Source organism: Apostichopus japonicus, chromosome 13 (genome assembly GCF_037975245.1).
Source record: "Apostichopus japonicus isolate 1M-3 chromosome 13, ASM3797524v1, whole genome shotgun sequence".
Lineage (NCBI taxonomy): Eukaryota > Metazoa > Echinodermata > Holothuroidea > Aspidochirotida > Stichopodidae > Apostichopus > Apostichopus japonicus.
The window spans coordinates 1,283,513-1,299,966 of record NC_092573.1 but is presented as its reverse complement, the minus strand read 5'-3'; the positions used below and the strand labels follow the sequence as shown (position 1 = coordinate 1,299,966).

Here is a 16,454-nt window from a genome sequence, read left to right as displayed (position 1 = left end):
CAAAACAAAATACAGCTCCTTGACATATATATTGCAGGGCAAGTTAAACCGTAGGTACACAATTATTCATCCTTACTGTTGGTCATTCCCAAATGTGTGCAGGCCCCCTCTCCCCTCCCCTTCCCCCATCTCGTTTCTGTATAATAGAGGTTTGTACTAAATTGACTTGATTCAGCTAAGAACCTTTTGATGTTCTGCATAGCTCACAGGGTATCAACTCTTCTTGTAGCATCTATGCTGAAGGCATTTAAACTAATATCTGTTATTCTTTTTTTCGACCTTCTACTGGATAACTCAATAGCTGAACGTCAAGTTGCAACATATATAGCTCTTACAAGGACATTATAATCTCTGTCAGTAATTTTTTTCTGTTTATGTCATATCAGATATATCTTCTGTTTTTTACTAGGTAATTCTAATATATAGAACTAGGCTTCATGCTAAGTTCATACAACACCTCTGATGGGGATATGAACCTTTTCATTCTTCTGAGAAAAAAAAATTAAGCATTTTTTTCCCCTGGTTGTCCCTTAGACAACCAGGCCTCACCTTTTGGTTGTTCGAACAGCAAAGTTAGAAAAATGGAGCAAAATAGCAAAGAATGACCAATATATACACCGTAGGAGAGATATGTAGGTTTGGTGAATAGAACAGCAATATGTACACTGTAGGAGGGATAAGTAGGTTTGGTGAATAGAACAGCAGCTGTGGAGATGATACCAATCTATCATTTTACCTATTTGGGGATATTTAGTTAAAAATGCAATTTGATTTAAACAACCAGTCCTCGCCCCCTTGGGATGACCTCCAAAGCTGATTTTGGTTGTACAAACAGAAATTTTGTCATCTTAGGTGACTGGAGAATCAATAATTTGCCTGAAATGTTGTCGCGTTTACTCTGATATTGAAGGTCCGCTATACATTTGATACAACAAAATTTCAAATTAATCACAACTGTCAGTGACGAACCTTTGATTGTAAATGAGAGTCTTATTCAGGGGCATAATCAGGTATACTTATAGGGGGTTTCAGCCTCCCCAGAATAAATATAAGGGAAACCATCCCCACCCCCCCCACCCCGCCCAATGGATGGAATATTAAAGACACTTCCTGGTGTACATGCACATAAACATAGTTTAATTTACAGCAGTAAAACCTTCAGCATTGTTTCAAAAGGTACCCTCCATTTTATCAAAATATTTTGAAAGGAGAGTGAGTCCCCTCTGCTTAGAATGTGTGGCCCAGGATGACATAACATCTTATTCCCCCCCCCCTCCCCCAACCAATAACATCAAAGTACTGGTTGTGCCCCTGGTCTTACTGTTATCAAGTTTAAACCACCTCACCAATTTGATCCAGTTTAGTAAAACCGTAACGGTCAGTATAGGGTTTAGTGCCCGTTATTTTTTTTACTGTTCCTCACGAGCACCTCCGTTAATTATTTGCCCTATATTTGATAGCTCTGTATGACCGAGTGCCATCCAAATTCTCCCCTAAAAGTGTTCTATCATCTCCAATGGGATATCTAAGCATATAAAGTACTGCAGAATTAGGAATGAAATGATTATTCCCAACGATTTTTTCTCTCCTCCCATCGAAGGGAAGGTTTCATTGTAAAGATATATAGTGTTAATGACTCTATGTTTAATGACTTAATTGATTTTTCTCTCGGGTCTTAAGAGCTGTAGTTTCATCTCGAGCAGCAATATTGTTACCCGTCTCTGAGGTATGGAACGTGCGACGTCTCTTTCCACTCTTGGTGACGTTTGTTGACGATGATTTATCTTTAATTAGAGACATCTTTACAACATGGTGTCCTTCTGACGAGTGATTTGCAATCGCCTATCAGATAAATCATCCGTTCTGCTCTTTTGGTCTGTTTTCTTGGTGCATATTAACGATAGATGTCCTTAGTCCAAATGTCATCAGTAAAACTGTTAAATGCCTGATCTTTACAAACGTCCTCCTATTCCTTGCAGACCCCCCGACAGTTTGCCAATGTCTGACTCTCACAGCTTCTTAGATTAGTGATTTCCCCATCCTCTTCCAGACATATATAGTCTCCTGGTTAAAGAGGTGTATTGTTGGTGCTGTGCTGTAAATTAAGATGGTACTGTGAAGAATACATTGTCAGAACTGCTTAAAGTGGTGCACTGTTGGTGCTGTGCTGTAAATTAAGAATATGCTATGAAGAGTATAGTGTCAGGACTGGTTGAAGTGGTGCACTGATGGTGCTGTGCTGTAAATTAAGATGGTACTGTGAAGAATACATTGTCAGGACTGCTTAAAGTGGTGCACTGTTGGTGCTGTGCTGTAAATTAAGAATATGCTATGAAGAGTATAGTGTCAGGACTGGTTGAAGGGTGCACTGGTGGTGCTGTGCTGTAAATTAAGACCATACTGTGAAGAATATAGTGTCAGGACTGGTCAAAGTGGTGCACTGTTGGTGCTGTGCTGTAAATCAAGATCATACTGTGAAGAATATAGTGTCAGGACTGGTTGAAGTGGTGCACTGATGGTGCTGTGCTGTAAAGATCATACTGTGAAGAAACAGGAACTGAGATTCTGCTGGAGTATACATGAAGGTGAAGTTTAACTTGGACCACATTCAACCCACGAAACGTAAAATAATTAATCCATGCATTGATAGGCCATCGTCAATTCCAACAAAGTCACAACGAATGAGTGCAAGCCATCTTTCTGGGAAACCAAAGAATGAGTCAAATTTGTTGAAGCCTGAGTGGAAAAGTTTTCATAAAGGAAAATTTGCTTATGATGTCAGCTCTAAGCCACAAATGTTAAAGCCACATCTTGCATTAGGTTGTAACTAACTTGCATGACTCTGACCAAGCTATTTAATATTCAAATTTAAATGGTTACTTCCAAATAGTTCTAAGAGGTCAATGTGGTTACAACCATGTCGAATGTAACCTGTTAGTGTGTGTAACGGTTTCAGTCAGGTAAGGAAGTTTTGTGTCCCACAAAACTTAATGTAATGATTTACTATTTAATTTCCAATCCTGTGACTTTAATATGACTTAATTGTTTATTACTGATGTAATTTCAATGAACTTGAGTATTAAAATAGATCACGTTTTTCAGGTACACTCTCATTTTCCTGAAATTGTCCTGTATTTGTACAACAACACTGTGATACTCTTCCTTAACATAAACTATGTACATTTATGTTAATTCAAAGTTCCACAAACTCACAATATTTTAAACACCAATAATTTTTAAAAGATGCCTTTTTTAGTCTCTCTGGTACCTAATACCTGCTCAGCTCCATTGGCTCAATAATGTCAACACAGTAATTGTCAAAACACTTCACAGTTCGAGTAAATGTACTGACATTTATGCCTATTTGCTACTGTGTCATGCTTCAGGTGTTCTGCAATTGCAAAACTGGATGTATTTTTGTTTTCTTGATCATCTGTTCTACCCAACGGCCAAATAACCTATAAAACCGAACGTTAATCCATTGATGTGGATGAGAACCTTTAACGAGCACAGACAGACTGTGGGGCACCGGAATATTGAGGCCAGACGAAAGTGATTCACAGCATTCCATTTAAAGTGATGCAGGGAACTTTCACCCCCCCCCCCACTTCTTTTCTCTTCTTTGAAAACTAGAAGTGAAGTAAGTCACATTAACTTCTCCCCAACACATTTCCTGAAAAGCTAGAATTATTCATTATTTACAAATTCAAACTTTCATTTGATGTTTTAAAATATATCTGGAGGTTACACTCTCCTGACGTCTCTCCTGTTAAGTCCCCAATTATAATATAGTTAGGTTTTGTTTCAAAGCAATGAAAATTATTCACTACTTTCACAAGAGGTTTTTAATAGCTATGGTTAGGTTTAAAATGACTTTAGGGGACTGCATAGGAGGGTTCATGAACCGGAAATTGTTAATATTTCATTCAGAGGGCAATATTGAATATAAGAAATAAAGAACCAATTAAACACTTCCTTGGTACCTCTATTTCAAAATCAATTTCATATTTAGATATTTAGATCATCAATATTCATGATATGCAAATTCTTCTGGATGTGCGATTTGCTCTATAGAGCAAGCTCTATTCTCAGTGTTCTGATGTCATCATGTATCTTGTTTGATTCTGATCTGAGCTCCAAAGTAGAGAAATCTACCCAAAAGTAGAAATTATGAATTGGCCATGAAAAGATTTAGCTTTTTGGAAGAAAAAAACAACAACACTTTCTCTGTTGTGATAATGGTTAATAAAGTTTGAATCAATAAAAATGTTCCTTTGAGTATCCAATAATCCAACCTGTAACCCTTTCAACTCATGTCTCCAAGTGGCATCCTCCTCCGAACCTCACAGATCTAAAAGGAAAAGTAAAACAAGAGCCGCACTTGTCATGAAAATAGATAACAGATGATATTGTCACAAAATTGCTTGAGACAAGTTTTATTATCACCACAAAAAAAGGACTTGTTTTTGTATTTGAGTCTTTAGGTCCATGAACTTTGAAATGATTCTCTCTGATATATTGATTCAGCTAGTTTTTTTCTTTCTTTAATGCTTTGGCTGACAGAAGTGACATTTTACTGTGTCCTGCTATACATGTACTAGAGGGGGCCTGTAGAACAACACTCTACGGACACTTAAGAGGAAGAGTTTTGAGAGATGGATGTGTAAAGAGCGCATAGATGCATTAATTTGTCGATGCTTGTGCGTGATTTAAATTATAACCAATGCTCCTTTTTTTCTTCAAAAATATTACAACCAGAATATGTTATGGGGTAGGATGTAAATGAAATAAGAGGTTGATGAAGAAGAAGTTCGCTATGAGATGTTTATATGTTAAATTGGATTTATTTTTACCTTCAATACATAATTAAGTTGCAAAATTGATTTTCCAAGATATATGTGCATTATAACCATAGGGTATACATAATTAGGGTATACACTTGGTAAAGTTTACCAGAAATTAATCTACCTTCTTTCCTCCATTCCCACCCTCCACCTCCCCATCCCTCCTGTGTAATTAGTCTTCCAATCGGTGACTCATGTATCATGCAAGATTGCTTCTTACACTAGAAAGTTACTTTCATCTATTTTTGTTGGAATTATCCCAAAATGAGTGAGGAGAATATTTTTAACAGCGTGGTGATACGTTAAGTCATTGTTTCATGCATCAAGGTCATCAGCGTATTATGAAGTAGGATATTAAAATTTTCTCTTCTAAATGTAGTCATTCACAAAGTAAGTCATCAGTGGAGAGGATAACTCAATCCCTGAATATTTCAAATCCTCCAATCATGAGCGGATAATAATAGAGAGGATATAATTCATACATGGACATTTGCTCCAAGGTCAGTTTTATTCTGTTTTATAATTACCATCTGTGTAGATATTTCAACAATAATATATGCCAAGTATGCACAAGTGGCCATCTTCAGTGGATGATTTGGATGATTGAGATTGTTGTTTATGAATCTGGAAAGTATGGAAACATATAGGATTTGTTTTTAGTGTTATAGATATAAATATATATATATATATATATGTATATATATATGTATATATACACATATCTATCAGAGCTGAGTTAAAGGTACAGTATGTCAGTTGTCAAAATAGATTTTCAAAGAGAATGGTGGATTTCTCCAAAACTGAATCTTTTTGATATATATATATATTTTTTTAATTTTTTTTTAATGTATACAGTTATATAGAGAATATTCCAATTAATAGAAAGTAATGTTGATGAGGAAACATAGGATTTGTAGAACACATGTACTTTATAATTGTACATAATACTACCCACTGAGTTCCTTTCTGAGAAGTAGCCCACACAAAACTATGCTGCTTTGAACAACTGTGTCTGTCTGGAGTTAAAAATCATCTAGTTATTAAAGCAGCATTTTGCGTTGGGTCGCTTTTTTCCACCTTTTTAACATGTGCATCGATTTTTTTAGATGTATCAATCATAAAACAGCAAACTAAGATACCATCCAAGTTTCACCCTGCCAAGAGCGTTAATTAGCGAGTAATTAACGATTTATGTCGATAACGAGTAAAAGTCTCCTCGACAAAGTTTTCATACCTCCAAATCCACTAGTTTGAATTCCACCAATCAGTGAATAGTATGTTTATTCATGAGCATTTTGCGTTTGATCGCCGTTTTCTACTTTTTTGACATGTCCATCGAGTTTTTTACATGCATCAAATCACAAAACAGCAAATTAAGATATTAGCCAAGTTTTTCCCTGCCAAAAACGTTAATTGGCGAGTATTCCACATACAAAATTAATCGCATTCAGTTCCCAAACCCACTAGTTTGAATTCAACCAATCAGAGATGCAGGTTTAGTTATGAGCCGTTGCTACAAATAGATTCAAGACTTTGCCTTGGTACAACCAAGGAGTTGTTATGCAACTCCCTGGTACAACTGCCATATAGACTGTACACAAATCAAGCGTGGTGTTATATTACGTATCTGTCAATGGCGTTCGTAGTGTTTAAATATTCATATTATGGGCGAGGTTTATCGGGTTCCCAACGGAAAATATCTTGGAGAACAACAAAGTTGAAAGTTGCACTTTTTTCGACTTTTATGCCACCATTTGAAGTAAAATATAAATAGATAAGCTAGTTATATATGTCGTTATGGCATAGTGGAGTCAGTGAGGTTGAGAAAAATCATAGAAAAGGACGCAAAATGCTGCTTTAAAGAGAAATTTGTCACCTAGTGGGTTGTAATGTAGGTCTGACATCTTTTGACAGTTGTTTCACTGGTTTCGGCTTGATCGAATGGAATATGAATGGCAAATGTACTTGTGTTACCCTTCACTCAAAACATAGCACAAAGGAAAATATGGGATTGGTGAATCATAGATTCTTCACATTTAGATGATACATGTCTTTAAAGTCAGAGTATCACGAATAAATTAACGTCACTTGTGTTTGCAATCTGCACCGAATCCACAACATCTCACTTCTCTTAATTATATAGGTCTCTTTCTTTATTCCGGTTGAAATCTATTATGCTGATCCTTTATAAGTTTTAGGAGGGAAAAAAATTAGTTGTAAACAAAGTACTCATCTTCTCAACTTAAAAAGGCCTGAAAAGGTACACTTTTAAAAAGGGGTTAAAAAAAATTAAAATTATAAATGCATTCATTTTACCAATTCACCTACTTGTGTTTTGCGTTGCGTGACTTGGATTTCTATTTTTCATTTATTTTGTTTTTCGTCAGTCAGCCCTGCTCTATGGTAATAACAGCAACTCGTCTGCAAAAAGTCTCATTTTAAATTACCCTGGAAAGAAAGCAAGCCCAGGAAATTCTTTGTGCATGATCGCATCTCCTGAAAATTCATACAATTTTTGAAGAAAACAAAAATATCAGGAGATTATGCCCTTTGCTTTTGCATGCCGCTCAGGCATCAGTTGCTTCACAGGTGTGAATGTAGAGACCATTTTATGCACACAAAAAATAAAGTAAAAGCTCAGATAGACTGCTACAAAATATTCACCTACTTTTGCCAATGGAAGAAAATTTCCATCCTTCACAGAAACTTTGGCCTCAAATGACCATTACCGTGTGTGATATGCATTTACAAACTAAAATTTACATTTCTAAGAATAGACTAATACAAATATAAAAGAAGGTAAAAAACTGATCAGAAAGAAACACTTTAAACAAAATGGTTCTTGAACCTGTGCTACTTATTTCTATCCATTATTTAAGTTGCAAAAATTAACATGAAATTAACATAATTGCAATTCCCACAATTTGGTGGCACTGTTGAATGAAAGATACCAAGGTATGTGAAAAGCTTAAATGTAATTATTACCATAGCTCATCAAAATTTCACCTGGAATTATTATAAATTGAGAGATAAACCTTAAGAGTCTGTACAGTTGAAGGTTAAGGGTCATATATATATATATATATATATATATATATATATATATATATATATATATATATATATATATATATATATATATATATATATATATATATATATATATATATATATATATATATATGTATATACATCTCAAAGTATATTTTTCATTCGTCTGCATTTATACCGATGTTCCTAAATATTTTCCAGCTTTCATTTCAATTAAAATGGAAATTATGGAAATTACTAATAATGTGAGATGCAATATTAATTTAGCCTTTGTATCACTTGTGATGTTTACTTCTCCAGCTCAATATTGCATGACCTTTCCACCTTTGCAATATAGGTAAAACTTTTGGGTTGGATTTCTGAGGATTTAAGCAGATAGAGAGATTTTATGGAAGGTATATAAATGACGCAGATCTGTCAAAGATGGCTGTCATTTCCAGATTAGAATCTTAACGGAGGAGGCGTTCACATTTGTGGGATCTTACTGCCTCTCCCCTGATCTCATATCATCACAGCCCGGTTCGGATATTGAGTCCATTCCAAAATTCAACATTTTCCAAGTCGAACACCAAGCATGCTAGAGGTCAACTGGGGCCAGTGTTGCTCTAAAGTACAATTTACTACTGAAGAAACCATTAACTATTTATGTCTCCACTATATGAGATTTGGCTTTGGAATGGGTTTCTAAAAAAAAGTTTGAATTCATCTTTCAATAATGGATCTGTCATTTTTTTTCAGTCACATTTCGAAAGAGCACAATAAATAATTAAATGGTTAGAAGAGAATTTTTTTTTTGCCCAGTCAATTTTCCGTTCATGATTTTTTTCACCTTTCTTGTACTTCTTCTTCTTTCTTCTGTCTAAAAGGGTCTTTGTCATTGTAAATTTCAAACAGCAAAAAACCGCATTATTTTGTTGTTAACATTCCGTCCATTTTTTCCAATCCATACCACTCTCTAGAGAATGTTAAAATATTCCTGCATCATACCTCTACATTAGGAAGCCTCAGAATATTAAGAATTCAGAAACTATTTGGTTACGTTATTTGTATAAAAAAAAGAAGCTATTAGTAATTGTTAGGGTGGAGAGGAAGGAATATTAATGATAGTTAGAACCTTTTTAAGAAAGATAATACTACAGGGGCATCATGTGAAATGAAAATGGGCTGTTTAAACATGATGGATGAAGCTTTTAAATGCATAGCTTTTAATGAGAATTCTAAATGTGAGCAATTTAGTCTATTAGAAAGGTCATTGATATATGCCACATATCCTTTGCCTTTTCAAGGGAAATTTGTCAACAGTAATGTTTGTACATCATCATCATAATTATCGATGAATTTTCAACAAATAATTTAACTGGTTCAGCAGAATGTTTTTTTTTCAAATAGATTCAGCCTTTGTTTATAATACCTCATCAGAATTGACCCCGTTTGAAGACTGATGCATAAGTACGATTATGCCTGAAACATTCTAGAAGCCCATGTACCAATTAAAACCGTGCATGCTTATACGGTTTACATATATGTACACAGCCTTGACAGGGAGCATACCAATACTGTACTATGTCAGTTCACATTCCGAGTTGAAGTATTATTATTTTTTCCTGACCAGACATTTTCCATAAACATTTTCAACCTCGTCATATTCTGTAGTACCTGCTTAACAGACGGAGAGCGGCGATACAGCTGATGCCGAGAGGTCTGCATCTCAAGAATTTCATTCATGAGGAGAGTTCATAGCTACCGCAAGTGTTTCAGGATGTGTTGGTAGAAACCGTAATTCAGGCCGATAATGAGTTTACGTGACACGAAGCACACGATAATCCTGTCTTAATCCGTATCTTGGCAGCTTCCTGAGCTGCGGAGTTGATCTACTTTCAAGTTGCGACTAATTTAACATTGTGTTAGCTTTCAGAGTATGTATTGTGGAGACTGTTAGGTATTTATTGTTTTAGCTTAAATAATAACAGTTGTTATGTTTAAATTATTGTTCACAGCAAAATATTGTGAAAGCTTAATTAAAGAAAACATGTAATGATACTTTATAGACACAATGACATATTGTTACAATATATATGTATTACATAGAAGAGATATATTGACAATGATTAATGTTACGTTATTGATGTTTGTTCTTGTTATTATGAAAGATAATATTATGCGATAATGTGTATAAGTTTGTCGTTAATAATCAACACATTTAATAATTTAAGCATCATTTTACATTGATAGATGTAACTGCAGCATTCCGATCGACCCATATATATGTAATACTAACACATAAATCAGATACCCCTCAATCTAACTAACACAACCTGGGGCGGGGAGGGGGAGAAGGGGGCTTTGTAAACTTATGAAGTTTTTGCTTGATTACATTGTATCTTGTACGACTTTGGTACGACCTACAGTATTAAACAGAGAGCACTTTTTAGATACCTTTCCCTTCCGTTTCCTTTGATAGCAGATTTTACCAAATGCAACAAAAAAATACAACTTTAAGCTAAATGAGCTGGTACAGTTCCTCTCATATTAACTAGTTCAGGCTTTGACAGAAGAAATTTGTCTCAGCTGCCAGGACTCAATGCAGCAGTTGATTTTAGTCGTCAACGGACTCGGTTTTCTTGTGACCTATGAAAGTATTTGGTTTGTCACTGATCATAGCTGGGGGTACGGTTCTTGGATTCCTTAAAGTACATCTTCTTGCAGCGTCAGGTTCTTCCGATATCTTCCCTCTGCCATTTGTTGTCTTGGACCTGCAATTAGAAAGAGAAAAAAAAAAGGAGGGAGGTATCATTTCAAAAATTCTGACAAGTCATGTTATATTCTAAGGTATGCCCACTGTCCTGGTTTTCTCATGGGTCAGGGTTCATCCCATACATTACAACACACAAGTAGTCGGACTGGAGGTGTTAGTCGTCGTTCAACTAAGTGCACTTTAGTTATTATATTAATAAGTTAATAAAATAACCAGAAATTTTAGGAGGTAGATTTACAAAGGAAGGAAACTGAAAGGGGTGGGATGATTATGATGAAGGGAAGACAAAATTCATATAGTAATTTATACCCTCTTTTGTGAAATTTGACTTGGTAAAAGCTGCAATTAGTGATATTGATTTTATTTTGTTGAAAAATGATCTGTTATCAACTCTTTAATGGCATTCCACATAGCATAACAAAATACTCAAAGCCATGTAGTTAATCAGCTTCAGTACTCAAATTTCACATAAATGAAGAAAATTTATTATTTGATGGCAATTGCATGTAAACTATTTTTCAAATGTGTATGTGGGCGTTGGAATTTCAGAATTGAATGGAATCCTGAATTACCTGTTAATTAAGGTTTATTCGATATTAACGAATATTGCAATCTTAATGTGAGGGGAGAATCGGTAGGTTTGATGAGAAAAGTGTCTAAAAAATTATTGGTGAAGTAGTATAAGCATAAATATTGTCTTTAAAAATCCATGGAAACGTATAAGTAGGAGTACAGTGAAAGTTTTTTTTTTCTTTTCTTTTTTCATCACAAAGTTTTGAGCATGTTTACCTTTTATGGTAGATTTTCCACCATTTTCCATTTGCACCAATTAGATTGCTGACGTAAGAATGCTTTCAAGTAACATCATCTGCATTTCCACAGCGAGAAAAATAAATGGAAATGAAATCTTACTCAGCAGAAATAATTGTCAATAATTTTTTTAAATTGAAATAAGAATCATTTTATGTTTGATTAATGTTTATGGTAAAAGGAAGAGGGTTCCTCCATATGAAACGCTTGTCTCAGTTTGGATGCAGACAATAGATATGGTGAACATAGATAATTATTTAGTGTGCACATCCTGTGTAGCAGTTTAAAGGTTAATTATTTATTATTTAAATGGCTGCAGTTAAAATATTGCCAAATTCAAGGTGAACCAAAGGAATGACAAAATAGCCTAAGTGTACATCTCCTCATAATCACGGCATCGTCATCGCAAATTAATGATCATATTTCATATGATATACAGATATATTGATCTGATACTATCAGTGGCGTAGGAAGGTACTTTTGAGTGGGGGGGCTGAAGACTGATGGCCGGCCTGGGGGAGGGGTCTAAGGGGAGGGGGTGTCCCCCTCCCCTTTGGAATTTTTTGCATTTCCAGGTGGCCTCAGATGCAATTTGGTGCAATATAGCACACTTCAACACCCACTCCATTTTGAAAACTTAATTTTGTATTTTCACCTGGCCTTAGATGCAATTTGGTGCTCCAAATGAGATTTTTTTCTCATTTGGAAATGAAAAAGGGGTTTTCTGACTTGCGAACCGGGGGGGCGGAATGATACTTCCGCCCCTCCACATTTTTCACTGGGGGGCTGGCGCCCCCCCAGCCCCCCCCGGTTCCTACGCCCTTGGATTCATAGTCTTGTCATGCAACAAGATGCTGGTATATGTCTGACACAGTGCACCCCAGCTTCTGTAGCATATAATTGTATGTACATGTGTTAAAATGCAGGTTAGATGTATATAATGTACATGTGTTATATATTGATGGCACAGAAGTATCCTACACACTGTTTATTAAACCTAATTTGTCTTCACCGGTTACATCTCTATGTTCCGACGTCTCTATGTTCCGACGTCTCTATGTTCCGACGTCTCTATGTTCCGACAATTTTTTTGGACTCTAATTTTTTTTACCCAAATTTTTTCGGACCAAAATTATTTTAGACCAATTATATTTTTATGACCAAATTTTTTTTGGACCAAAATTTTTGACACCATCATGTTTTCGTACCAAATTTTTTTTTACCAAACTGATTTTGGTCCCAAAAAATTTACAAACAATTAAATTTCGGGTCACAAGCAATTTTCGGTCACAAGCACTATTTGGGTCATAAACAAACTTTGGGCCCTTTTTTCCTGAAAAAAAAATTGGTGCGTCCAAAAAATTGTGTCCCCCAAAAAGGTAGGTCAGAAAAAATGTTGGTCCAAAAAAATTGAGTGCCCCCCAAAAAAAATTGGGTCCCAAAAAATTTGGGTCCCAAAAATTAAGTCCCCCAAAACAATTTGGTCCGAAATATGCGGGACCAAAAAGATTGAGTCTCCAATAAAAAAATGGGTCCGAAAAAATTTTGGTCAAAAAAAATTAGAGTCCAAACAATTTGTCGGAACATAGAGACGTCGGAACATAGAGACGTCGGAACATAGGGATGTCACCGTCTTCACCAGTAGGCCTACTACAGTACATTACACGACTATATTTCTCATTAATATACAAGTTACTGTACTAAATATATTCGGTATAGGATGGTTGTTAAATGTTAGTATAGATCTGAATGGATGTGAATATATAATTTGGGCTGGATTCCTAAACGCCTGCCATATTGTTAAGGAGCTAGATTGAAGGGTTGAACATATTTTCCAGGTAGGTGAGAAATATTAGTAATATTTGAATCTGATTCATGAGAGCTGCTGCATGCATATATATGGCATATATATGGTAGGTTAATAGGTCTTCTGTTGGGACAGGTCATGCACAATGAGGTAATTACAGAAGGGATGTGATTGTAGCTAATACTATCTGGCAGGAACATTTAACCAGTCCAGCTACCCTGGTCACATTAGAACAGTGTGATGCATGTTAATAAGGTGAGGATAGGAATGCAGATTAAGAAATGCATCGGTTTGTCAAATTGATGAACTGTAGATTCAGAAAGATATCAGCGAATTGTTATATGATTGGTTGTCCAGTTTGTGTGAAAATTTCTAAAAATCACCAAAGTTTGCATACAGTGGATCATATATAATGCTTTCAATTCCACAAAATGTTGAGGAATCAAATTATATGAACTGATGTATGTGATATTTTGCTTAATACCATGCGAAATTAAAGCTTTGATTTTACCTGCAGCATCATATTTACGTTGAATTAGAGTTAAAAGTGGTATTTTTTACAAGTCGATGTAGCACTGTCATGATCCAAGCCCTATCTTGGTTAATCGTACAGTCATACGTAGCGGACCAAATTTTCTACTCGGTATGTCTCTTCTTTTTGTAAATATTGATGAATACATTAAGTTTCATTTGTATTATGAAGACTTATTTAAACCAGCACCATCCAATACCTCTTCCAATGGTAGGGCTGCCTTTGTGCCTCACTGGAAGGGCATATCTTTGTGCCTAATTCATCCTCAAGCTGGGTAATTCTCATATTTGAGTACACCTGCAGGGTGAAGAGGGACAGCTCAGATGAAGTAACTTGCCCAGAGACACAACATATAAATATATATGATCCAGCTAGGACTGATTAACTTGATGAAGTGCATCACATGATGAAGTGCATCACACTGAAGTGCATCACAAATAAGATGTGCATCACAGAAGTGCATCACAAATAAAGTTTCTAAATTTAACGTTTGTCATGTCAATATGTGGTTATTTTGAGCTACAAGATCAACATACCCAAGATAGATATATGCTGGTTTAATACTCAAAATTATTCATTTTATTTGCTGTGTTTCATTAAATTGCTTACTCAAGAGTCAATTTTGACATCAGCAGATGAAGTCACAAACCAAATAGAGCTTTCATTCCAAGTGTTTTATATCAAGTAAGTGAATTATATGGTAAAATTTCATCCTGAAACAGATTTCTTCACTTTTGAAGGTCTTCGGGAGAAAAACGTGACTGATGGAATTCAGTTTAAGCCAATTTATACTTTGAATGCAGAGACCACTACAGTATATGTGGTCTAGGTTTAGGTATTTCATCAAGACTATAAATGTTTAATTCTGTGTAGTAAAGTTAGTTAACATCTTTTGACGATGGGAAAGTTTGATTGTATTTGACAACAAAAAAGATGTTAAGTTTGGGTTACATTTCTTGACCACTAAGCACAACTTCTGGTCAGTAGAGAATCATTGTAATGGGTACCATATATGTACACTTGGTTGACGTACTGTAGGGCTGAAACCATTATGGAGGTGTTCTGTGTTATTTTTAACCTGAACTCTTGCGTTAGGGGAATTTTTACTGTATTATTGGGATATTAATTGGGAGCAGCATACCTTGTCATTTGGTCTAATACTCTTTAAATGGGAGTATATTATAGCTCAACATATCTCAATTAATTTTCTATGTGGGCCAGAGAAATGTTTTGGTTCAGTGCATGGAGAAAAGAGTCAGCCGTGCAGAAATCAAGTTCTCACTTTAAACTGGTATTAAACCTGCGCAGATCAAGCTTAGATACTTCACATGTTTTTAATTAAGGTCTGCAAACCTGATAATTAAGTGCAAGATTATTGGCAGATTTTTTTTTTTCTTAGCAAGCTAACATAATTCACGAGGCGGAATTGGCTTGCATGCCGCATATTGAGTATTCAATTCTCAAAAGTGTGTTATTGGGCGGTAACCTTGGTTACCCTTCAGACACATAACTGCCACTTTTCACATTTAATGGCAGATATCTGAGGGAGTTTTACTTTTGCCCCTTTCAAAATTGAATTCTAACTATATTTTTTTGTGGATTGTCGGGCAGGGTGTGTATGCTTAAGGCTACAACCAATCAAGAATTTGCCAGTAGTTTTAAAGGCATTGAAGACTCGCCCCAAACCGCGTGCCGTGCTCTGAAAAAGTTAACTTTCCGTTGCTTGCAAGTGAAGTTTTCTGCTTGTCGCTACAAAATGCAGAGAGTAATGAAACGTGATACCTTGTTATCTTTAGCTGGACCTGAGATGTCCATCGCTGTATCGTTTGTACACTGTGCTGTGGGTATTGACCGCAGCTGTATGTACTGACTGTAAACTAGTGTCTAATTACCGAAGGTAGCAAGCTGTGTGCGTATTTTCTGGGATCAATGGTGGTGTCTAACACTTCTGTTACCCCTCAGTCGAAACTAGGTCAGATTACTGGCATAAGACGTTTCTTTTTGCGCGAGTCTTCACACCCTTTAAGTCACATCAGCTTCAGTCGGGAAAAACTAAACAATACGTGCAGCATTTTCCCGACTGTGTGGGGTGGGTCGTTCAGTTGTTAGTCCATGGGGTCTTCATGACGATGGAAAAATAGGTCATGCTGGTTGATTTCGGTTGGCGATCAGTCAATCAGTATTTATGCTGTCTGCATTACACACCTAATTTGACCTATTTGTGGTCATTATTTTGACCTAGTTTCAAATGTGTCAAAACTGATAGTCCTTATTAATTGAAACTATATCCTTTGTGGAGTCATTATAGATCCTGTTGGTACTTGTCAAATATCTGATCAGGTCTTATAATCAGTGATGTTTCCAGATCAATGTACACATATCATGTACACAACATTTGCATCTATAATGTTAACTCAAAATGTTGTCTTAAAAGTTTGACAAATAATTTAGTACCGCAACTAATGTATTGCATCGTTTCTGATAGAGTCATTCACCTTTTTCGATATGCCCAAAAGGACGTGATGTTTTTTTTTGTTACTTCCAGTTATTTCTCACACGTACACTCAGACTGACGTATCCTCTCCTCTTAACCAACATAATTACATTCATTTTCAGAAAGTCTGTGTATCTTCTTTAAATTAAAAAAGAAAACTA

At 35.6% G+C, this 16,454-nt stretch overlaps 1 protein-coding gene across 13 annotated transcripts in view; it reads left to right on the top strand.

The window, feature by feature from the left end:
• Window positions 1-16,454, top strand: part of LOC139978921 (uncharacterized) — a 65,913-nt gene that overhangs the window by 20,658 nt on the left and 28,801 nt on the right. Inside the window, exon 1 of one of the 13 annotated variants that reach the window (XM_071989500.1) lies at window positions 13,100-13,298. The exons of 11 other annotated variants lie outside the window; for them this stretch is intronic. The gene's annotated coding sequence lies outside the window, so the exon portion shown is untranslated. Of the gene's footprint in view, window positions 1-13,099; window positions 13,299-16,454 lie in introns of those variants that run through there. One more of the 13 variants, XM_071989495.1, reaches the window with a different exon arrangement.